We start from the raw sequence: 26,158 nt of genomic DNA on the forward strand, positions 1-26,158 counted from the left end.
ACTCCAGAAAGCATTTGGCCTATTGCTTTTTTATTCTTCTCTCCCTGGCCTCAGTGAGTTTCCTCTCATGCATGTACAGATTAGTACTCAGCCAAAGACTTGAGGAGATATCTCTGCAGACCTCTGGAGCTCTCTCTCAGTGAAGTTCCCTCCTCTCCAACACTCTTCCCACAAATTCTAGCTGCCTAGACTTTCTTAAACTGATCTATCACTTCAATACAATAAGATCACCAGAGTCAGCTTTGGATACCCCTCCCTGTACTGTGACTTGGAAACTACCTCCAGGATGAAAATTGGTATAATCTTAAACCTTACCTCATTTATCTTCTCTAAGGGTTTATGGTCCTGCACTATCTTTTTTCCAGTATCTTTAAATAGTTGTTCCATATATTTTCTTTGATTTTCTAGTTATTTATGATGCAAAGGCAATTCCTGTAGCAGTTCCTTCTTATGGGAGGGAGTAGAAGTCTTAATACACTTTAAAAACAAGTCAGCCTTGGGGCACCTGGGTGGTTCAGTCAGTCAAACACGTGACCCTTGATCTCAGGGTTGTGAGTTTGAGACCCACGTTGGGTATGGAGATTACTTGAAAATAAAAATCATAAAAAAAAAAAAAAAAGTCCGCCTTCACTTTCTGTGGTCTGCATTCATCTGAAGAGAAATCTGGTTGTTAAAGCTCTAGTTGATGATTTCATGTACTTTTCTTGACCCCTTCTTCAGTTCGGAGTCTATGTGCAATGCAAGGATCCCGAAGCTCTGATCCAGTTTGGTGTCCTTAGTTTTTTCCTCTCACCTTCAAAAACAGCCCCTCAATTCAGATAATTTCTCCCAGCTCTACTCCTTCCTATCCAACATTCTAAACTCTCCTGACTTTATTTTAATGTCTCTAGTTCCCATCCCATGCCATGTTCCTAGTCTCTACTTCTCAGATCAATTCTTTCAAACTGATACACCTTTTGACCTATCTTCCTAGCCTAAGTTCTTTCCTTACTGCTTGTTTCAAATGCTACACATTACATTACAAGTGATGTAAAATCCAACTCAAATTAACTTTCATGAAACAAGGTGTTTATTGACTGGTTGAAGTCTGGTGGTGGGTCAGGATTCTGAGTCAGTTGATTCAGTGGTTAAAAGATGTCCCCACACTTTTATTTCCAACTTCACTGAGGTATAATTGACAAATAAAAATTGTATATAGTTAATTGTATTAATTGTATATATAATTATATATAATTGTATATATGTATATATTGTGAAACGATTACCACACTCAAGCTAATTCACCCATCAGTCTCCTCATATAGTTACCATTTGTTTTTGGGTGTTGGTGTGGTGAGAACATTTAAGTCTACTCTTGCTCTTTCTTTGTTTTCTCTTGCATGATATCAACTTTAATTCTAAGGCCAACCTCACTCATTGTAACAATATGGCTGCAGTACTTCCAGGCTTCTTATCTGAACAAAACAGCCCAGAAGATGAGAAAGATAAACATTCTTTCTCAGATGTTACTAGAAAATATTTTTTCCAGTACCTTTGGCTCAAATCAGCCCGTGTCACTTCTGAACCTAAATCTTGACCAGGTGACAGAATAATGTTGCTGCATATGCAGCCCCTTCCCTAGAGATAGGAGTGAAGTCAAATTCCCACAAATACATGGGTTGGGTCAAAGAGTAGATAGTCAAATGAAAATAAGGTGACCAAGAGGAGGAATAGATGTTGAAGACTACACCCTGAACTTTGCTCCTCAGAGCTCCCTTGGCTCCATGTTCTGAAATTCAATAACCATATTCAAGCCTCTCTCATACAACTTCAGAGCCTGACCCCAGCCCCAGGAAGCACTCATAGCCATTGCTTACTCAGCAGGTAGGTTTTAGAATAAATAATATCCTGGAAATAAATTTATTTTGTAACTTTATTTCTCTATATGAAACTATATATATCTTCAGTGTACTATATATCCTCACTGAACTGAAGTAATTTCAAATACTTAAACCAGTACTTGAGTATCTTACTTACTCTAGCTCTGCCTCTTAATAGGTGTGTGACCCTAGGTAATTTACTGGTCTTCTATGTGACTCATTTATCTCATTTGTAAAATGGGAATAATAATTGTACTTACTTACAGAATTTCAGAATAAAATTAGCTTAAATGTATTAATACACATAAAACACTTGAAATGTGCCTTAATATAGGAAACATTCAATAAATCTTTATTATTTCTTTGTTATTTCATATTATTATTTTTAGTAGTAGTAATACTATTAGTATTGGTATTTCAATATGTGACAATATACAGGTCTATTCATGATGTGATTCAATTATAGACAATTAATCTTCCTATATTTATCCCGCAAGCATATCATCCCTTTATCATCTCAAAACGTATACATAATACTGTCCCAAACCATCCAGGCCAATTTTGTCTCCCTAGAAACTTGTAAGTTAAAATAAATTATGTTGATGTGGACAACACATAAAAGGGCTTTTTTGGTTAAACAAAATGATCTATAAGAATTATCAAAAATTAATTTTAATATTACAGAAAATGAATAATAAAATATATGAGTGGTACATTCCAAGCATGTCATGATGATGGGAAAACCTTCACATGCTTCTAGTATTTGAGGTAAATATTCCTGAAAAGGGGGGTTTCCAATAAACTGAGATGATAGAAAAAAGGCAGTTTGATGAGTAATCAGGGCAATCAGATAAGCCAAATTGGGACAAAGATGGTAAGCCAAAGTAACAAATATTTAAACTGTTTGGTTTTTGGGGGCGCCTGGGTGGCTCAGTCGGTTGGGCATCCGGCTTCGGCTCAGGTCATGTTCTCACAGTTCGTGGTTCAAGCCCTGAGTCAGGCAGGCTCTGTGCTGACACCTCAGAGCCTGGAGCTTGCTTCCAATTCTGCGTCTCCCTCTCTCTGGCCCTCCCCTGCTCACACTCTGTCTCACTCTCTCAAAAATCAACATTAAAAAAAAATTTTTTTAACTGTTTGGTTGTTTTGTTGTTGTTGTTGTTGTTGTTGTTGTTGTTTTTTAAGAAAGGAAAAAGGAAAGGGAAAGAAGGGAAAAGGGAGAGAGAAAGGCAATAAAAAAACATCTAGCGGGGAAAGATCTGGGTTTGTTTCCTGAAACTGCCACTTACCAGCTATACACTCTTAGGCAAATAACCATTCTGATTCAATTTATTCATCTTTAAAATAAGAGAAATAATAGTACCTACTTACTATTGTCTTTCATCATTCTAGCATTTTAACATGAAATGAAAAAGAGCACATTTTATAATCTATGGAATCTTAGAATCAATGAAATGTGGTAATACTATGATGATCATTAAATAAGATTATGCATGTAAAGCACCTAGCACAGTGTCAGGGCAATCTCCTTAACTTCTCTGGCTACACTTGTATTCATTTTTGTAAATCAGAAAACTGAAAGTTATTCCACCTAAAAAAAAGTGGTTTTCCCAGTGTATAAAATAAATTCTGAAGGATATAAAAATGTCTACTAATCATAAATAAAATTAAATCAACAAGAACTAAGGAACAAAACTCTAAAATTGACTGTAAAGAGAAATAACAATCTAATTCCATTTGAAATAAATAATATAACCTCAAAAAGCAAAAAGAAAGAAACCAAAGAACTGGGACTATATGTCCTCAATCTAAAGACAAAATGTATTGAAAAAGAAAAAAAAAAATAATCCAAGTAACTTCAGAATGAAGTAACTAATCTAGATCACTGGCCAAATCTAGATCACTGCCTGCTTTTCACACATAAAGTTTTTTTGGAATACAGCCATGTCCTTTTGCTACTTATTTTTTATGGCTGAATTCCCACCACAGTGGCAGAGTTTAGTAGTTGTGGCAGAGATTATATGGCCCACAATGCCTAAAATGATTATTATCTGGCCCTCTACAGAAAAAGTTTGTTGACCCCTGTTTTAGAACACAATTGTGATGGTTAATTTTATATGTCAACTTGACTGACAAGGAGGTGCTCAGACTAAACACTGTTTCTGGGCATGTCTGTAAGAGTATTTCTAGATGAGATTAGCATTTGAGTCCATGGACTCAGTAAAGTAGATTGCCCTTCTCATCATTCAAACTCTTGATGGCCTGAATAGAACAAAAGGCAAAGGAAAAGGAATTATCCCCTTTTTTCCTGCATCATTGTTTAGCTGGTATATCTCAGCTTCTCTGGCCTTTAGACTGGGATTTACACCACTGGCTCCCCTGGTTCTTGGTCCCTCAGACTTGAACTAAATTACACCACTGGCTTTCCTGGGTCTCCAGCTTGTATATGACAGACCATAGAACTATTCAGCTTCCATTACTGCATCAAATAATTCTTCATAATATATATGAACCTGTTTCTCTAGAAAACTCTGACTAATACAATACATAGACTTTATACTTAAGGATTAAGATAAAAAGATCAACAATCTCGAACTCTATTTAGTAGTTTTCATCATAGTGATAGGAAGATAATAATTCTGAGACTATATTTTATGTATTATAGAAGTGACCAAGTGAGTAAATATTGAAGTTATTGGGAACCATAGTTCTCACTGTTGGAAAAGAACAATATAAATATGGAATGAGATAACGCTTAGATGAGCCATCAACCTAGCTGCCATCAACCTAGATCCATCTGCAGAGATCCTAAAAGTGGTAAGTCCCTAATAGCAATTAACATACCACTGCCTAGATCTTGGTTTCTAAATATCATTCACATATGAAATGAACCAGAACTCTTTAGAGAAATGGCAGATTCCTCAGCAGAGGCAAAAAATAAGATGAGACTGGAACATCTATCTCATTGTGCAATAAAGTTAAAATTGCTGAAAAATTGATGGGACATGTTAAAATAACCAAGAAGCCTGCTTAAAAAATGTTCTCACAGGAAAATCTTGGAAATTTTTTAAATAAAAAATAATATCTGGAGAAATAGCTGATTCTAAGGGCTAGAGAGGGAAATTACAAAATTAGTCTGGACCATTTTTATTTGAGTATAGTTGACACACAATGTTACATTAGTTTCAGGTATACAACTTAGTGATTTGACAAGTTTATACATTACACTATGTTCACCACAAGTATAACTACCATCTGCCCCATTACATTACTATTACAGTATCATTGACTATATTCCTTATAGTCTGCTTTTTAGTCCCATGACTTACCTATTCCATAACTGGAGGCCTGTCTCCCACTCCCCTTCACCCATTTTGCCCAACCTCCCACTCCCCTCCCCTTTGGCAAGCATCAGTTTATTCTCTGTATTTATTAAGTCTGTTTTCTGTTTTTATTCATTTTTTAGATTCAATTTATGAATGGAATCATATGGTATTTGTCCTTCTTAGTCTGACTTATTCCACTCAGCATAATACCCTCTAGGTCTCAACCTCATCCTTTTTTATGGCTGTTTAATATTCCATGGTGTGTGTGTATGTGTGTGTGTGTGTGTGTGTGCACCACATTTTTCCTTTTTAAAAAATTTTTTTAATGTTTATTTTTGAAAGAGAGAGAGAGAGAGAGAGAGACAGACAGACAGAACATGAGCAGGGAAGGGGTAGAGAAAGAGGGAGACACAGAATCCGAAGTAGGCTCCAGGCTCCAAACCGTCAGCACAGAGCCCGACGTGGGGCTTAAACTCACGAACTGTGAGATCACGACCTGGGCCGAAGTCGGACACTTAACCAACTGAGCCACCCAGGCACCCCAACACCACATTTTTCTTTTCTATTCATCTACTAATGGATACTTAGGTTGCTTCCATGTCTTGGCTATTATAAATAATGCTGCAATAAACATAGGAGTGCATATATCTTTTTTAGTTAGTGTTGTTGTTTTCCCTAGCTAAATACCCAATTATGTAATTATATGTATACTGGATCATATAGTATTTCTGTCTTTAATTTTTTGAGGAACCTCCTTACTGTTTTCCAAGTGGCTGCACCAATTTATATTCCCACCAACAGTGAATGAGAGTTCCTTTTCTCTACATGCTCACCAACACTTGTTTCTTGTGTTTTTGAGTTTAGCCATTCTAACAAGTGTGATGTGACAGCTCATTGTGGTTTTTATTTGCATTTCTCTGATGATGAATAGAGTTTGGGCATCTTTTCATGCATCTGTTGGCTATCTGTATGTGTTCTTTGGAAAAATGTCTATTCAGGTCCTCTATCCATTTTTTAATTGGATTGTTTGTTTTTGCAGTGTTGAGTTGTTTTTGTGATGCCCTGAAAGTAAGAAACTGCTGAGCCAGAAAGGAACATGTAAAAAAAGACTCAGAAGCCAAACTGAAAGAAGTATAAATGGCTGAAACAGGAATAATTTGAACTTCAAAATTAATAACATAGTATTGAATTATAACCCAAAGTATAAAATAAGTAGGCATGAGTTAATACTGATATAAATGATTTAATAAATAAATATATGGGAGCAAAGGAACAAATTTTCATTACACATGAACTCTAAACAATATATGTAGATATCCCCCACTTTAAGAAGTAGAACTTAATTTAAATTCCTTTGAGTGGGGTGCCTGGGTGGCTCAGTCAGTTAAATGTCTAACTCTTGATTTTGGCTCAGGTCATAATCTCATGATCTCGGGAGATCAAACCCCACCTCAGGCTCCAGAATGACAGCACTGACCCTGCTTGGGATTCCCTCTCTCCCTCTCTCTCTGCTTCTTTCCTGCTCATGCTCGTGCTCTCTTAAAATAAATAAATAAACATTAAAAAATAAAAAATAAAAAAATAAATCCCTCTGAGTGTGGGATACCTTCAAAAGAATAGTGTCTAGCTTCCAAAAAATAAAGAAAGGGGAAAACAGAGATATCTGGCAGATACTATCTTAACCAAGTGATCAAAGTTAAAATCATCAGTGATAAGGCAAGTTAATATCATGTACCACCTAATATAATGCAATGAGAAGAATATCCCTGTCCCTGTGGTATTCTTCCCCAAAACCCATAACCCCAGTCTAATAATGAGAAAATATTAAACATACCCAAAGTGAGGTACATCTCACATCTACAAAGTACCTGACCAGTAATCTTCAAAACTGTCGAGGTTATGAAAACAATGAAAGACTGAGAAACTATCACAGATCCAAGGAAACTAAGGAAACATATAGGCTAAATGAACTGTGGTATTCCAGGATGAATTCTGGAACAGAAAAAGAATACTATTGAAAAAACTCATGAAAGGCAAATAAAGTCTCTAATCTAGCTAATAGCATATTCCAAAGTTAAGTTTTTTAATTTTGATAAATATATCATGTTCACATAAGATGTTAACATGAGGGGAAACTGTGAGAGGGGTATATAGGAACTCTCCCTATACTGACTTTTCTATTTTTCTATATACTTAAATTATTCCAAAATAAAAAGTTTATTTTAAAAAAATGATAAACAATGATAACCCACTTAAGAAAATAAGAATGAAAGAGTACATACTGATAGTATAAGTGAATGAACAAATGAATAGGAAAAAAGGAAAAGCTCTAACTGCAGAATATCAATTAATAAATGTAAAAAGAATGACAGAGTTAGGAAATTCCATTTTACAATCATCATAAAAATAATAATTTCAGGCAAGAATCAGAAAAGGATGTTATAACTATTGAGAGAGACTTTAAGGATAAAAAGATACACAATATCAGAGAAACGCATATCAGTTACTAATTTCAAAGGTAAAAATGGTTAATATTACCAATAATAGGACAACTGACATCAGGTACCTCCTGATATGATGCACTAAGGTGGACACAATGTCGCTTATATAATTTTCCTATCAAAAATTCATAATCTAGATTTACTTATGAGGAAACAACAGTCAAACCCAACTGAGAGTCTGTAAAACAACTGGCAGGTAGGGGTGCCTGAGTGGCTCAGTTAGGTTAAGCATCTGAATCTTGATTTTGGCTCAGGTCATGATCTCATGGTTGTGGGATCAAGCCCAGCCTGGAATTCTCTCTCTCCCTCTCTCTCTGTCCCTTCCCTGTTCGCATGTGCATGTGCTCTCACTCTCTCAAAATAAATAAATAAACTTAAAAACAAAATCAGCAGGTATGTTCCAAAAATAATAACATGAAAGAAAAAGAAGGATTAAGGAACTATTACAGGAAACTATAGAATTATAACGATAAGGTGTAGTGCATAATCATGGATTGGTTCCCGGGTTGTAAAGAAAAAAATGTTACACTGTCATTGATTCAAGGCAATAAACCATTCAATCTACATCAATTTTTAATTGAATCAGTTCTACCATACATGATTCAGAAAACAGAACCAGACAATCATGCTGAAAAATTAGTATGACTTCTGCTTTTAGGAATTAACACTAAAGAAATAAAAATATTTCAAATAGTTAACAATGTGAGCATATTTATTATAGCATTATTTATAAGAGCCAATATTTTGAAAATAATCTAAATGCCCGTATTGTAACATGTTTTAGGTTGCAAATGACCAAGAACTCAACTTAAAAGGGTTTAAACAGAAAGAAACGTTATTTGTTGGCTCTTATAACTGAAAAATCTCCAAGAGAAGAAGATTTTAGGGCTATCTTCAGGTTTCATTAATGTCACCAACACTCATCCTTTGATTCTGCCGCATTTTTTTTTCTGAAGGTCAGTTTCATCTTCTAACTGGCCCACTTAATGGTTATTATTTGAATACACCAAACAGAGTATGAAAATCTTATTCCCAGAAGTTCTGACAAATGTCTTCTTAAATCATACTAGCTCTAACATGGCTACATGTCCACCCTGAACCTGATCATATGGCTTTGCTAGAGTAATCTCACCCATAACATATGGCTAAAAATTACATAGTGGGAGTTTACCAAAGAAATGCAGAATACAATTACTACTAAGAGGGAGAATTGATACTAGGCAACAGACACAGGCATCTCCCATGATGTCCAGGATTAAGCCACTGCTCAAATATAGTATGATACATCCATTAAAATTAGGTTGAAGATTATTTTTTTTACATGGAAAGATTTCCACAATATATTGTTAAGATAGGAGAAAGCAGTAACTAAAAGAATGAAATTATTTACAACATATTAATAGTGGATTTTATAAATCCTCTGAACTTAGAAGCAAAATTCTGTGTGAATAAGCCATTTAGTATGGATATGCTTCATAGTAATTATCTGGTTCTCAAAGGATTATAGTTCCCAAAAAAGGAAAGAATGAATGACAAGGGTGCCCTTGCAATTTTAAAGAGGAGGAAACTGAGGTTCAGAGGGATTAAATGCCTTCCTCAATGTCACAACAATCTGCTAATATCAGAACAAGGCAAGATTCCAGTCTTCTGATCCCTGAACAAATGCTCTTTCCATGTTGCCACACTGCCTTAACTTAGCTCACTGGGCAGTATGGTCCAGGTTGCAACTTCTTTCAAATTAAAATTTTATTAAAAGTTGAGAACTGGATAAGCTTTTCTATTTTCAAATGTATCACAGAAGTTCATAATGTGAAAGGAAGAAACTAAAGAAAGCAATTTTTCTCAAATATGGATCCACTGACCTCTTAGAAATGTGCACCATAGACTTATTCCCAAAAGTCAAAAAGTTCCTTACACCAATATGTTTATGTCTGATTTATAATAATCTAAAATTAATATTTCAAATCTATATTGATACTCCTAGTAGAATATAAGGTCTCTGAGGGCTGAGCTTTTTTTTTCTTTTTTATTCCCTATTTACCCCCAGTGCCTAAAACAGGGTCTGAAACATATAAGTATCTGACACATGAATTACTAATGAACAAATCAACTCATAACTAATTTCTGCCACATAAGTCCATTACACATGTTTGTGTCATGTTCACACTGGCACTAAGGTGTCCTGTTTCTATTGTTAAAAGCTAAAGAGAGGCTCCTGGGTGGCTCAGTCAGTTGAGCATCTGACTTTGGCTCAGGTCATCATCTCACAGTTTGTGGGTTCGAGCCCAGTGTCGGGCTCTGCTCACAGCTCAGAGCCTGGAGCCTGCTTTGGATTCTTGTGTCTCCCTCTCTCTCTGCCCTTCCCCTGCTCACACTCTGTCTCTATCTCTGTCTCTCTCTCAAAAATAAAGATTAAAAACATTTTTTTTAAAAAGCTAAAAAGAGAAAGGTAGATTAAGTAAGTAAATGATATGCTTGCACTTACTTGAGACCAAATAGTATCTCAGTTTGCTGTACAAATGAATAAAAGAAATTGGTTAAATAGTTGAGTCATGACTGGGCACTATTAATTAGATATGCCAAATTAAAACAAACTTACCCCATAACAGACAGTATCAAACACAACTTTCAACAGATGATTTGGTTTCAGCAAACAACATCATCCAATGTATTAAATTAAAATTTTTGCTTGTTTATGCTTAATTTATTGATTCCCTTCAATTTTGTAGAAGCTACAAACATAAGAAATCTATGCCTAATTTTATATTCTTAAACTTTTACATACTTCACAATTATTTAAGTCAGTATCATAAATCTAAAATACTTTTTCCTCTAAAAGTTGTCTTTATATTACTCAAGTTTTAAAACCTATAAAGTAGTATATGTGTGGATCAAAAATTAGGAATTAAAAAAGTTAGGAATTCAAATCCGTTTCATAAAAGCCTTATTATATAACCCTGAGTTCTAATACCACTGTGGCTCCGTTTTCATTCGTAAAGGTGAGAATAACTTGAAAAGTATTCAGCAGAATAATTTTATTAATCATAAATTTTAAGAATCTGAAATAATCTGGAAAAGTAATATCCAGTCCAACATTCATTTTACAAATGAGGAAGCTCAGAGGAATTAGAGTGACTTGTCCAACATCAACTAATAAGTCATGGTAGGAATGGGCTGAGAACCTAGATCTAATCATTGCATCTACTGAAAAATGCCAAGCATTGTAAAAATACCTCTTAATGACAATGATGCTTTAACTCAACAGCCTATTGTTCTTAAATTGATTCCTGGGCACTGTTCTTGTTACATTCCTTAAGTACAAAGAAAAGCAGCATACTGTTCTGGATTTATACAATCAGATTTGAGGGCTGACATTATTGTAATTGCTTGGTCCTTGAGTCAACTGGCAGTGCATCAACCATTAAAATCAAAAGTATGTTAAAAAGCAGGAAGATCCTGGCAATGTATAAATGCACTTACAAAGAAAAGTCAAATTTGAACCTATCAACCTTGGCAGTTTTCCTTTAAGAGAGCCCAGAAAAGCCACAGTGGCCATGGAAATTAAAACTGTGTCTTAAATGAATGAGATGCTGAAAATATGAGAAGCTAAGGAAAGAATAATAAGCACTTGAAGCCTCTATACACCAATCAGGGTTTTTAAGGTACATTTGGGATTCCATGTAATAGATGAAGCATTGGAGTGAATAATAAGACCAAACTATAAGAATAATTCTGTACTCCTTATCCTAGACTCAGACCAATCAGTGTGATAGTGCACAATTTATATTTAAATGTAAATTTCAAAACTAATTATGATTTCCAAATAGCAGATGGTAATTCAGTTAGAAACACAATCAAAAGAAAGATTCATTTAGTTTGCTTAAAAGGTTTTAGCAAACAGGATGAAAAACAAAGTTCATACTGGTCATGGGTTTCAGAAAGTACACTGGAAGCTGTGGACATCCCATGGATATTATAATCAATTCCATTTAATCAAGATCCTAACTGAACCAGAACCTTCTGATTTCTCGCTGAAGCTGTTCTGAAAACTTGCAGAAAACCCAGCATCAACCCATTCCCATAGGGGTTTCTCTTTAGGAACAATTCAGCCAGTAGATGCGCTGGTTTTCTTTGCCAGGCATCTTAGGCCTATCCTTATAGGCTACCACATACTATATTGTATACCCTAGATTTGCTGAAATGATCTCAATCCCAATTTTTGTATCCCATTATCAGAATCATGAGTCCCAATATTTGGCTAAAGAAATATGATCTCCATGACTTGGCACAAAAGTGAACCAACAAGGCCCCATTAAGGGGACTCTCAAATCTTTGAAGCAGTCCTAGAATTTAATATTAAATTTTTTTAAATGTTTATTTATTTTTCAGAGAGAGAGATAGAGTGCAAGCAGGGAAGGGGCACAGAGAGAGGGAGACAAAGAATCTGAGGCAGGCTCCAGACTCTGAGCTGTCAGCACAGAGCCGAACACAGGGCTGAAGTCAAACGCCTAACTGACTGAGTCACTCAGGCGTCCCTAGAATTTAATATTAAAGATGAGTTCCTGGTTACCATCATGTGAAAGCCAGTTTCTTACTGGCTTTTCTCTCTCTCAAACATTTTTTTTAAATTTATAAATAAATAAATAAATAAATAAATAAATAAATAAATAAATAAAATAGATACTAAAAAAACAATAGAACAGATCAATGAAAGCAGGAACTGGTTCTTCAAAAAGATCAACAAAATTGATAAACTTCTAGCAAGACTCATGAAAACAAAAAAAGAAAGAGACAGGACTCGAATAAAATCAGAAATGTAAGAGGAGAAATAACAACCAATATCACAGAAATACAAAGGATTGTAAGAGAATATCACAAAAAATCATATGCCAACAGATTGGGATACCCTGGAAGAAATGGATAAATTCCTAGAAACATATAACCTACCAAAACTGAAGCAGGAAGAAATGGAAAATTTGAACAGACTCATTACCAACAATAAAATTGAGTTAGTAGGATGCATGGGTGGCCAGTCGGTTAAGCATCCAACCTCAGCTCAGGTCATGATTTCATGGTTTGTGGGTTCGAACCCGGATCAGGCTCTCTGCTGTCAGCACGGACCCTGCTTTGGATCCTATGTCCCCTTCTCTCTGCCCTTCCCCTGCACTCGCTCATGCTCTTTCTCCCTCTCTCTCAAAAATAAACAAACATTAAAAGATTGAATTAGTAATCAAAAAACTCCCCAAAAGCAAAAGTCCAGAACCTGATGGCCTCAGAGGCAAATTCTACCAGACATTTAAAGAAGAGTTAAAACCTATTCTTCTCAAACCATTCAAAAAAACAGAAGAGGAAGAAAAATTTCCAAATTCATTCTATGAGGCCAGCATGACCCTGATACCAAAATGTGATATAGACACCACAAAAAAAAAGAGAACCACAGGCCAGTATCTCTAACGAACATAGAGGCAAAAATCCTCAACAAAATACTAGCAAACCTGATTCAACAACATATTTTAAAGACATCTCACACAATCAAGTGGGATTTATTCCTAGGATTCAAGAGTGGTTCAGTATTCATAAATCAATCAATATGATACATCATATCAATAAGCAAAAGGATAAGAACTATATGATCTGTTCAAAAAATGCAGAAAAAGCAGTTGACAAAGTACAACATATATTCACAATAAAACCCGTCAACAAGGTAGGTATAGAGGGTACATACCTCAACATAATAAAAGCCATATATGAAAAACCCACAGCTAACCTCATACTTGATGAGGAAAAACAGAGCTTTTCCCCTAACATCAGGAACAAGACAAGGATGTCCACTCACACTCTCTGATTCAACATAGTACTGGAAGTCCTAGACACAGCAATCCGAAAAGAGAAAGGAATAAAAGCCATCCAAATTTGTAAGGAAGAAGTAGAAGTTTCACTATTTGCAGACAACATGATAATATATATAGAAAACTTGAAAGATTCCACCCAGAAACTGCTAAACTAATAAATGAATTCAGTGAAGTCACAGGATACAAAATAAATGTACATAAATATGTTACACTTATATATACTAATATTGTAAGCACCAGAGAGAGAAATTAAGAAAACAATCCCATTTACAACCACACCAAAAATAATAAAATACCTAGAAGAAAACTTAAAGAGACCTGTACTCAGAAAACTATAAAACACTGATGAAAGAAATTGAATAAGACACAAACAAATGGAAAGACATTTCATGTTCACAGATTGAAAGAACGAATATTGTTAAAATGTCTATACTACCCAAAGCAATATACACATTTAATGCTATCCCTATCAAAATACCAACAGCATTTTTCACCCAATAAGAACAAACAATCCTAAAATTTACATGGAACCACAAAAGAACCCAAATACTCGGAGAAATATTGAGGAAGAAAAATGAGGTATCACATTTCTGACATCAAGTTATATTACAGAGCTGTAGTAATCAAAATAGTATGGCAATGGCACAAAAAAAGACACACAGATCAATGGAATAGAATAGAAAACCCAAAAATAACTCACAGTTATATGATCAATTAATCTTTAACAAAGGAAAGAGGAATATCCAATGTGAAAAAGACAGTCTCTTCAACAAATGGTGTTGGGAAAATTGGACAGCTATGTGCAAAAAAAGAATGAAATTGGACCACTCTTCATTATACACAAAAATGAACTCAAAATGGATTAAAGACCTAAAGGTCACACCTGAAAACATAAAAATCCTAGAAGAGAATACAGGCAGTAATTTCTCTGACATCAGCCTTAGTAACTTCTTTCTAGATATGTCTTCTGAGGCAAGGGAAACAAAAGCAAAAATAAACTATTGGGACTATATCAAAAGAAAAGCTTCAGCAAAGTGAAGGAATCAACTAAACTAAAAGGCAACCTCAGGAATGGGAGAAGATATTTGCAAATAACATATCAGATAAAGGGTTAGTAAAAAAAATATAGAGAGAACTGATATAACTCAACACCCAAAAAACAAACAATCCAATTAAAAATGGGCAGAAGATTGGGGTGCCTTAGTGGCACAGTCGGTTAAGCGTCCGACTTGAGCCCAGGTCATGATCTGACACCTCGTAAGTTCAAGCCCCACACTGGGCTCTCTGCTGACAGCTCAGAGCCTGGAGCCTGCTTTGGGTTCTGTGTCTCCCTCTCTCTTTGCCCCTCCCCCACTTGCATTTTCTCTCTCTCTCTCTCTCTCTCTCTCTCTCTCTCTCTCTCTCTCAAAAATAAACACTTTTCAAAAATGGGCAGAAAACAATAGACGTTTCTCCAAAGAAAACATACAGAGAGCCAACAGACACATAAAAAGATCCTCAACATCACTCATCATCAGGAAATGTAAATCAAAACTACAATGAGATATCACTTCACACCTATCAGAATGGATAAAATCAACAACACAAGAAACAACAAGTGTTGACGAGGATGTGGAGAAAAAGGAACATTCATGCACTGTCAGTGGGAATGCAAAGTGGTGCAGCACTGTAGAAAACAGTATGTAGGTTCCTCAAAAATTTAGAAATACCTACCATCCACTACTAATACCATTACATTATTTACTCAAAAAAAATACAAGAACACTAATTCAAAGGGATACATGGACCCCTATGTTTATTGCAGCATTATTTGCAATAGTCAAATTATGGAAGCAGTCCAAGTGTCCATCAATAGATGAGTAAAGAAGATGTGGTATACATATGTGATGGAATATTATTTAGCCACAAAAAAGAATGAAATCTTGGCATTTGCAATGACATGAATGGAGCTACAGAGTATAATGCTAAGTGAAATATCAGTCAGTAAAAGACAAATATCATGTGATTTCACTCATATGTGAATTTATGGAAAAAAACAAATGAACAAAAGAGAGAGAAAAAACAAAGAACAGACTCTTAACTACAGAGAACAAACTGATGGTTACCAGAGGGGAGATGGGTTGGGGGATGAGTGCAACAGATGAAAGAGATAAAAGAGTACACTTATCATGATGAGTACTGAGTGATATACAGAATTGGTGAATCACTGTATTGTATACCTGAAACTAATATAACACTGTGTATTAACTAACTGGAGTGAGTGAATGAATGAATGAATGAATGAATAAATAAAGACTCGTGATTAGTTGGAAATATTGAGATGATTGGTTCTGTAAGAGAAGCTTTTTTCACTAGCAGGAAAGTAAAGGAATGCTCTGGTATTCAATTGTCACTCACCCATCCAGGAGTGGATAGTGACACCACAATTGAAGTATTTTCTTGGGAAGCTGATTTTGAATTTTTCTTTCTTTTTTATTTTTAAAGTTTACATGCCTTCCTCAGAAGAAAAGCACACCTCTCTTTGATCTCAGTGATATCATGAGACTAAGATGCTGCTATGGACTGAAATGTGTCCCTCCAAATTTATGTTGTCGTCCTAACCCTCACTATGACTGCATTTGGAGATAGGACCTTTAAAGAGGTAATTAAGGGGGCATCTGAGTAGCTTAGTCCAACTTTGGTTCAGGTTATGATCTCACAGTTCATAGGTTCAAGCCCCGTGTCAGGATCTGTGCTGACAACTCAGAGCCTGAAGCCTGCTTTGGATTCTGTGACCCCTCTCTCTTTGTCTCCCCCCCCCCCACCCCTCTCTCTCTCTCTCTCTCTCTCTCTCTCTCTCTCTCAGTCTCTCAAAATTAAATAAACATTTTTAAAAATTTTAACAAAAAATTAAAGAGCTAATTAAGGATAAATGAGGTCACACAGGTGGGGCCCTCATCCAATAAAACTGGCATCACTATAAAAAAAGGAGAAATATCAGGGGTCTCTATGCATACCCAGAGAAAAGGCCATGTGAGGATACACCAAAAAGGTGGCCATCTGCAACCAGCAGGAAAAACCACACCTGCTGACACCCTGGTCTTGGACTTCCAGGTTTCCAAACAGTGAGAAATAAATTTCTGCTGTTTAAACTACCCATTCCAGGGTATTTTGTTATGGCATATCTAGAAGACTAATGTGGATACCAAATCCTTAATATAACTTCTCCAACTAGATGGTGCCTGAAACTTCACCTTAGGTACTCCTCTTAAATTATTTAAAGAGCACACAGCTAAGGACCAAGTACATGACATTTGGGACACTAAAAATTAGATAGAAACATACAGTCTTATGAACTCAACACGTTAAGGAAAGACTCCAAGATAATCACATCTGGGAAGAAAGGACATCCCAGAAAGAAGAGAGCCAGAAAAGAGTGTCCTAGATTCTGTCTATAACCTCTGCTCAAATCTCTGGCTAACTCTTGAACCATGTTTGCACAGGGCAAATTGCAATCAGCCTAGATAAGGCTAGAGGAGCTAAAATGAAACTTCAGCTATTGCTCTCTTATAGAAAAGACCAAATTTTCAGTTTGAGCTGAGCCAAACTGACAAAACAAATCAGTATCTTCAAAAAAATAATGAGTGACATTACTGCAAATAGCAGAATGGAGAACTCCAAACCTTCATCCCTCTTAAAGCAATCAACAAGCTGACAAAAAAAAAAAAAAAAAGTCAGAATCAACTTTTTCTGAACTCTGGATATAATAAAAGACTTAAAACATCCAGAAGAACACATAATAAAGAAACTACTGAGTTTTGGTAAGAGAGGACTGTAGCATTTATTTACCTAAAATCCCCACCCCACCCAGATCAGGTGGCAACCATGAAGATAGTGGCCCAGATTCCTGATGCAGCTTTCTGGTGACAAAGGTGAACAATATGAACCTTGTCCTTAAAGAACTGTAGTTGTGTTTTTGTTCTATCTGATAGCTCACTGAGGTGTCACCTCAGGGGCTTCTCTACTCCCTCTTTACACCCACATAATTTAGAGCTTTCTCAGGCCTGAAGAGTGGTGGGAATATAAAATTATGCAGTTCTTTTGGAGAAGAGGTTAGGATTTACTCAAAAATGTAAGCAGAGAATTAACATGTAACCCAATAATTCCAATCCTAGGTACATATCCAAAAGAATTGAAAATAGGTGTTCAAATAAAAACTTGTACATTAATGATTCTAGCAGTTCTATTCACAATAGCCATAAGATAGAAACAACCCAAATGTCCATCAACTGGTGAGTGGATAAACAAAATGTGGCATATCCATATAATGGAATATTATACAGCCATAAAAAGGAGTGAAATACTCATAGACATACTACAACATGGATTAACCATGAAGACATAATGCTAAGTGAAAGAAGCTAGACACAAAAGACTATATATTCATTATTTGACTTACATGAAATATACAGAGTCGGCAAATCCATAAGAAAGAATGCAGATTAGTGATTTCCAGAGGATGGGGGCAGGGGAGAATGAGAAGTGAGTAACGAACTGACACAGGTTCCCTTCTAGAAGATGAAAATGTTCTGAAATTAGATAGTGGTGACAGTGAATATTATGAATACACTAAATGCCAGTAAATTGTAAACTTTTAAATGGTTAAGGGCGCCTGGGTGGTTCAGTCAGTTAAGCGTCCAACTCTTAGTTTTGGCTCAGGTCATGATCTCATGGTTTGTGAATTCAAGCCCCAAGTCAGGCTCCGTGCTGACAGCATGAAGCCTACTTAGGATTCTCTCTCCTACTTTCTCTCTGGTCCCCATCCCCACTCACTCACATGCTTTCTCTCTCAAAAACAAATAAACTTTAAAAATAAATAAACAAATAAATAAAATGGTTAAAATGTTGGGTTTTATGTTTTATGAATTTTATGAATCTATTAGAATAAATGAATTCAGTAATGTTGTAAGATACAAAACCATTACACAAAAATCTGTTGTATTTCTATACACTAATAACAGACTATCAGAAATGATAAATTTGAAAAACAATCCATTTAGAATTGCATCAAAAAGAATAAAATACCTAGAAATAAATTTAAGTAAGGAAGTGAAAGACTTGTGTAGCGAAAACTATGAGACATTAATGTAAGAAATTGAAGATACAAAAAATGGAAAAATAATTTTTGATCATGGATTATAATAATAAATACTTTTTAAATGTCCATACTACCCAAAGCAATCCACAGACTCAACGCAATCCTTATCAACATTCCAATGGTATTTTTCACAGAAATAGAAAAAACAATCTTAAAATTTGTATGGAGCCACAAAAGGCCCCAAATTCCCAAAGCAATCTTGAGAAAAATGAACAAAGCTAGAGATGTCACACTCCCTGGTTTCAAACTCTATTACAGAGCTATAATAATTAAAACAGTATAATTACTGGCATAAAAGCAGACAGATTAATCAACAGAATAGTGAGCCCAGAAATAAACACATGCATATTTGGTCAATACAATTACAAGAAAGGATCCAAGAATATATAATGGAGAAAGGGCAGATCAATAAACAGTGCTGGGAAAACTAGACAGTCACATGCAAAAGAATGAAACTGGACTTTCATATACCATACACAAAAATTAACTAAAATGGGTTAAAGATATGAATGTAACACCTGAAATTATAAAAGTTCTAGAAGAAAACATAGATGGTAAGCTTCTTTTTTTTAATATTTTTTAAAGTTTATTTATTTATTTTGAGAGAGACAGTGAGTACATGAACAGGGGAGGGGCAGAGAGAGAGAAAGAGAGAGAGGTAATCCCAAGCAGGTTCTGCAGGGACAGCACAAAGCCCAACAGGGTGCTCAAACTCACAAAACTGTGAGATGATGACCTGCACTGAAATCAAGATTTGGATGCTTAACCAACTGAGCCACCCAGGTACCCCAGGTGGTAAGCTTCTTAACATAAACTTTGGCAATGATTTTTTGAATCCGACACCAAAAATAAAAACAAAAGCAAAAATTAGCAAGTAGGACTATATCAAACTAAAAAGCTTCTGCACAACATAGGAAAATAATCAACAAGACAAAAAGGTAACCTACTGGATGGGAAAAGATACTTGCAAATCATATATCTTGTAAGGGGTTAATATTAAAAATATATAAAGAACGGTAACAACCCAATAGTGAAAACAAATAATTCTATTTAAAAATGGGGAGAAGATCTGAATAGACATTTTTCCAAAGACATACAAATGACCAACAAGCACATGAAAAGATGCTCAACATCATTAATCTTCCAGAAAATGAAAATCAAAACCACAATGAGATATCACCTCACACCGGTCAGAATGGCTAGTATCAAAAAGATAAGAAATAACAAGTTTTGGTGAAGATATGGAGAAAAGAGAAAACTTGTGCACTCTCAGCGGGACTGAAAACTGATACAGCCACTATGGAAAACAGTTTGGAGGTTTCTCACAAAATTAAAAATATAATTATCAGGGTACTTGGGTGGCTCAGTTGATTAAGCATCTGACTTTTGATTTCAACTCAGGTCATGATCTCAGTTTGTGGATTCAAGCCCTGCATTGGGCTCTGCACTGACAGCACAGAACCTCCTTGGGATTCTCTCCCTCTCCCTCTCTCTCTGCCCTTCCCCTGTTCATGCTCTCTCTCTCTCAAAATAAATAAGTAAACATTAAAAAAATAGAATTATCATACGATCCAGCAATTCCACTTCCAGGTATTTACAGGAATATATATGAAAAATGAAAACACCAATTTGAAAAGATAATAGGCATCCCTATGCCCACTGCAGCACTCTTTCCAACAGAAAAGATATGGAAACAATCTAAGTGTCCAATGATAGATGAATGGATAATAAAATTGTGGTATATATACCATGGAATATTATTCAGCCTTAACAAGGAATGAATCTTTTTCATTTGCAACAATATGGATGAACCTCAAGACTTGAGGATTTTATGCTAAGTGAAATAAGTTAGAGAAAACCAAATATTGCATAATCTTTTATTTGCCATCTTTAAAAAACAAAAAAAACAAGATCATAGATACAAAAAAACATATTAGTAGTTGCCAGAGGCAGAGAGAGGGTAAGAGAAAAGGGCAAAGAGGGTCATAAGTAAAAAAAAAAAAAAAAAAAAAAAAAAAAAAGTTTTTAATTAAAAAATAATTTAAACAAAATTTTTTTAACATAATAAAATTCAGTCTCCATAGTCTCCAGTATTTTTCACAATGTCCAGGATACAATCCAAAATCACTTAACATATCAAAAAATAGAATAAACATTATTTATACTCAAACAGAAGGACAGGAAAGTGTGACCTCAGGATACTCTGGACATTAAAATTAGCAGACAATGATTTTTCTTAAGTTTATTTCTTTATTTTGAGAGAGAGGGAGAGAACACCAGCAGGAAAACTTCTGCTCTGTGAAAGCCGCTGGTAAAAGAGTGAAGAGAGAAGTCCAAGACTTAGAGAAAATATCAACAAAATATATATTGGAAAGAAGACTCTTATCTAACACATACCAAGAATTCTTAAAACTGAACAATAAAAAAAATAATAATAAAAATAGGGAGATTCATGAGATTCTTTGATGGACTATACCCCACTTCCAGTGCCACCATTCTGTCACTGAAATTGTTCTCAAGAAACTGAATGACCCGTTGGAAAAAGCCAGGGCTGTTAATATGGGTGTTGCTGTAGGCTTGTCATATATGGGCTGTTTATTACATTGAGGTATATCTCCTCTATACCCAGTTTGAGTTTTTACCATGAAAGGATATTGAATTCTATCAAATGCTTTTTCTACATCTATGGAGATACTTATATGACTTTTATCCTTCATTCTGTTAATGTGTATCGCACTTGATTTATGGATGTTGAACTATCCTTGCATCTCAGGGATAAATCCTTCATGATGATGGGATATAATCTTTTTAATGTGCTGTTGAATTCAGTTTGCTAGTATTTTGTGGATGCTGCCCCATAATGATGTTTTCTCAATCTTAATATTCAGGGTCCTCCAACACAATGGATGGTCCTCACACAGAGCTCCCAGTCAATCTTCATTTTCCTTCATTTCCAAACCAAGAATAGGCAGATAAAAATCCTCATATATTTAAGTAAAATCTACAGCATGGAAGAAAAAAATCATGGGAAGCACAGAAAGAAACTGTCCTTTTAGGAAAAAGCAAGAATTAAGAGGAACAAAGAAAACCATTTTAAAAGTATGCCCTGATTGAAGTAGTCTTCGGAGAGCCAAATATTTCAAACTTATCTCTTGTTTGATACACTGGGATTGTGAAACTTTGGAACAATAAACCAAGATTTGGAGTGGATAAAAGCTACGCTCTTCTTGCATTCTGATCAAAAGTTTATGGCCGGTAGACCCTTAGGAACATTGTCATATATCCTCAGAGATACAAGTACTCTAAAGATTGCTGTTATGTTCAAATCGAAACTAAGATATTAAAGGGGCACCTGGCTGGCTCAGTCAGTGCAGCATGTGTCTCTGGATCTGAGGGTCATGAATTCAAGCCCCACATTGGGCAGAGAGAGTACAAAAACAAAACAAAAAAAACCACTAAAATATTTAAAAATTTTGATGAGGGGAGGCTTGGTGGCTCAGTCAGTTAAGCATCCGACTTCAGCTCAGATCACAATCTCACTGCTCTTGGGTTCAAGCCCTGCGTCGGGCTCTGGGCTGACAGCTAGGAGCCTGGAGCCTGCTTCATATTCTGTGTCCATTTCTCTGCCCCTCCCCTGCTTGCACTGTCTCTCTCTATATATATCCCTGTCTCTCTCTCTCAAATATAAAATAAAACATAACAAAAATTTTTCTCTTTAAAAAATTTAGATGAAGTGTTTGATTGTTATAAAAGAAAAATTAACAGAGGAACCTGGGTGGCTCAGTCAGTTATGCATCCAACTCTTGATTTCAGCTCATGTCATGATCTCATAGTTAGTGGGTTCAAGCCCTGCATCAGGCTCTGTGCTCTCAGGAGATTCTCTCTTCCCTCTCTTCCTCTCTCTGCCCCTGCTCCACTCGCACACATGTGTGCGTGCTCTCTCTCTCTCTCAAAATAAATAAATGTTTTTGAAAAAACAAAAATTAACTCTTTAAAAAAGAGTCAATTAACAATTGACTCAAAATGAAGTAAACAAACTGAATGGAATAAACTGAAGTGGCAAAGTTCTACATCCCAGTTTTTACCAATGCATGAGAGGCAGAGAGAAGGAAAAAAGAAACCAGGCCCAAAGAGCTTTACTTGTTAATCTTCTATAAAGTCAACAAGTAACAATTATTAAGTTATTTAAATTTTACAGCCTTCATAAAAAGATAGAAAACTTCCAGGGCACCTGAGTGGCTCAGTTGGTAGAGCGTCCAACTTCAGCTCAGGTCATGATCTCGGGGTTTGTGAGTTCGAGCCCAGCACCCTGTGCTGACAGCTCAGAGCCTGGAGCCTGCTTTGGATTCTGTGTCTTAGTCTCTCTCTGCCCCTCCCCCACTTGTGCTCTGTCTCTCTCTGTCTGTCAAAAATAATAAATGTAAAAAAAAGAAAAGGAGAAAAAAATTCCCAAGCAAAAATAATATATTAGCAAGTTTGAATTCAAAATTTGATTAAGAAGATAATATGTCATGATTAAGTAAATATTACCCACAGATGTCAGCAAAACTGGCAGGATAAGAAACTCTGAAAGTTCAGTCCTCCATAAAATCAATGAAAAAACTTGCAAAAATTGTCAGAATTTATTTAGTCAAGAAAAACTATTAGATATTGGTTAGAAGAGTGAGCTTTGTGGCATTTTAACTTACCCTACTCCCATCTCCTGCTTCCTAGCTATTCAGCAGCTTTGAAAAAACAACAATCCACATTTAGGTACTGGAGGTTGCAAAACAGACCTAGAGCTCTTTCAGAGGCTCAGTTCCAAAAAGGAGTCAGTATTTGATCTGTCTTGTTCCTATAAGGCCCTACTCAAAAGATCTGTCGTTATCAATAAGCAAGAAGGAAATGCCTCATCATATACAAGGGATTCGCAATAACATTAATTGCTAATTCCCCATCAGAAACCATGGAGGCCAGAAGGAAGTGGGAAGACATATTCAAAGTGCTAAAAAATTTAAACTATCAACCAAGAATTCTATCTCCAGCAAAATTAACCCTCAAAAATGAAGGAGAAATTAAGACATTCCCAGATAATAAAAAAAGTAAGATAGTTCTTCTCTAGCAGATCTGCCCTACAATTAATACCAAAGGAACTTTTTCAGACTGAAATAAAAGGATACTAGACAGTGATAAAATAAAGAACACCAATAAATGTAACTACATAGGTAAATATAAAAAATGGTATAAATGTGTTTTTTGTTTTTAATTTATTTTCCATCAAATATAAATGACAACTGCATAATTCAATAATTATAAATCTACTTTGGCAGGCAAATAAAATTATAAAGATGTAATTTGTGACATAACAGCATATGAGGGTGGGTGGAATGGATCTATAGAGGAGCAAAGTTTTGTATACTGCCGAAATTAAGTTGGCTTTTTTTTTTTTTTTAATTTTTTTTTTTTCAACTTTCTTAATTTATTTTTGGGACAGAGAGAGAGACAGAGCATGAACGGGGGAGGGGCAGAGAGAGAGGGAGACACAGAATCGGAAACAGGCTCCAGGCTCCGAGCCATCAGCCCAGAGCCTGACGCGGGGCTCAAACTCACGGACCGCGAGATCGTGACCTGGCTGAAGTCGGACGCTTAACCGACTGCGCCACCCAGGCGCCCCGAAATTAAGTTGGTTTTAATTGAAACCAGATTGTTATAAATTAAGAGGTTAATGGTAATCCCCAAAGCAATCTAAGATACATAGCAAAAGAACTGACAACTGATATTTTCTATAGTAGAAAATATCTGCTCTTTCCTTGCGGCCACCCAGTTGCGTGGAGGCGGAGGCTCAGGTGCAGTCAAGATTCAGCTCCACATGGGTGCCTGGGTGGCTCAGTCAGTTAAGTGTCCAAATTCAGCTCAGGTTGTGATCTCACAGTTTGTGAGTTTGAGCCTCGCATTGGGCTCCATGCTGACAGCTCAGAGCGTGGAGCCTGCTTTGGATTCTGTGTCTCCCTCTCTCTGCCCCTCCCCTGCTCATGCTCTCTCTCTCTCTCTCTCTCTCAAAAATAAACATTAAAAAAAAACTTGTTGTTTTTTTTTAAAGATTCAGCTCCACCCATAATCTGCCACCATGGCTGAGGAAGGCATTGCTGTTGGAGGTGTAAATACTGAGTTGCTGAAGACCACTCTCATCCATGATTAGAGTACATGGCCTAGTACACGGAATTCGCAAAGCTGCCAAAAGCTTAATAAGCGCCAAGCCCATCTTTGTGTGCTTGCATCCAACTGTGATGAGCCTATGTATGCCAAGTTGGTGGAGGCCCTTTGTGCTGAACACCAAATCAACCTGATTAAGGCTGATGACAACAAGAAGCTAGGGGAATGGGTAGGCCTCAGTAAAATTGACAAAGAAGGAAAACCCTGTAAAGCAGTTGTGTGGTGGCTAAGGACTATGGTAAAGAGTTCAGGCCAAGGATGTCATTGAAGAATACTTTAAATGCACAAATTTAAAGAAATGAACAAATAGAAAACTTGGTTCTTGTTCCAAGAAAAGAAGGAAAGAAAGAAAGAAAGAAAGAAAGAAAGAAAGAAAAGAAAAGAAAAAGAGAGAAAGAAAAGATCTATTTAACACAAAAGAAAGGAGTAATGGAGAACTGGAGGATCAAAAAAAAAGACATAAGATATGTTAAAAACAGCAAAATGTGTAATTCCTACCTTATTAGTAATTGTATTAAATGTAAACAGATTAAACTCTCCAATTAAAAGGGAGACATTAATGAACAAAGAAACATGATGCAGCTATATGCTTTATACAATAGACACACTTCAAATTCGAAAACACAAACAGGTTAAAAGAAAATGGAAAAAGATATACCACGTGAAAAGAAATGAAAAGAGCTAGAGTAGTGATATTAATATCAGACAAAACAGAATTTAAGACAAAAATTGTTACTAGAGGGGCACCTGGGTGGCTCAGTCGGTTAAGCATCCTACTCAGCTTCAGCTCAGGTCATGATCTTACAGTTCATGGCTTCAAGCCCCACATTGGGCTCTGGACTGACTCTGTGCCTGCCTCTCTTTCTGCCCCTCCCCCATTCACATGCACGTGCTCTCTCTCTCAAAAATAAAAAATTGTAATAATTTTGTATTATTATAATTTTTGTATATAATAATTTATTATTGTAAATAATAAAAAAATTCAAAAAATTGTAGTAGAGATAAAGAATGACATTTTATAATGATAAAAAATGTGAACCAAGAATATATAACATTTATAAACATATATGCATCTAACAGAGCTTCAAAATGCGGGAATAAAAAACTGACAGAATTAAAGAAAGAAATAGTTAATTCAATAGCACTAATTAGAAATTTCAATATCCTCATTTTCAATTATGAACAGAACAGCTAGACAGAAGATCAGTAAGGAAATAGAAGCCTTAAACAACACTATAAACCAACTACACCTAACAGACATCTACAGAATGCTCTGTAACAGAAAAATACATAT

The 26,158-nt window shown here is 35.7% G+C and overlaps 1 pseudogene; it reads left to right on the forward strand.

Moving 5' to 3' along the window:
- Window positions 1-25,166, forward strand: part of LOC102967266 — a 56,316-nt pseudogene extending 31,150 nt beyond the window's left edge.
- Window positions 25,167-26,158: the final 992 nt, after the last annotated feature.

Source organism: Panthera tigris, chromosome C2 (assembly GCF_018350195.1).
Source record: "Panthera tigris isolate Pti1 chromosome C2, P.tigris_Pti1_mat1.1, whole genome shotgun sequence".
Classification (NCBI taxonomy): Eukaryota; Metazoa; Chordata; class Mammalia; order Carnivora; family Felidae; genus Panthera; species Panthera tigris.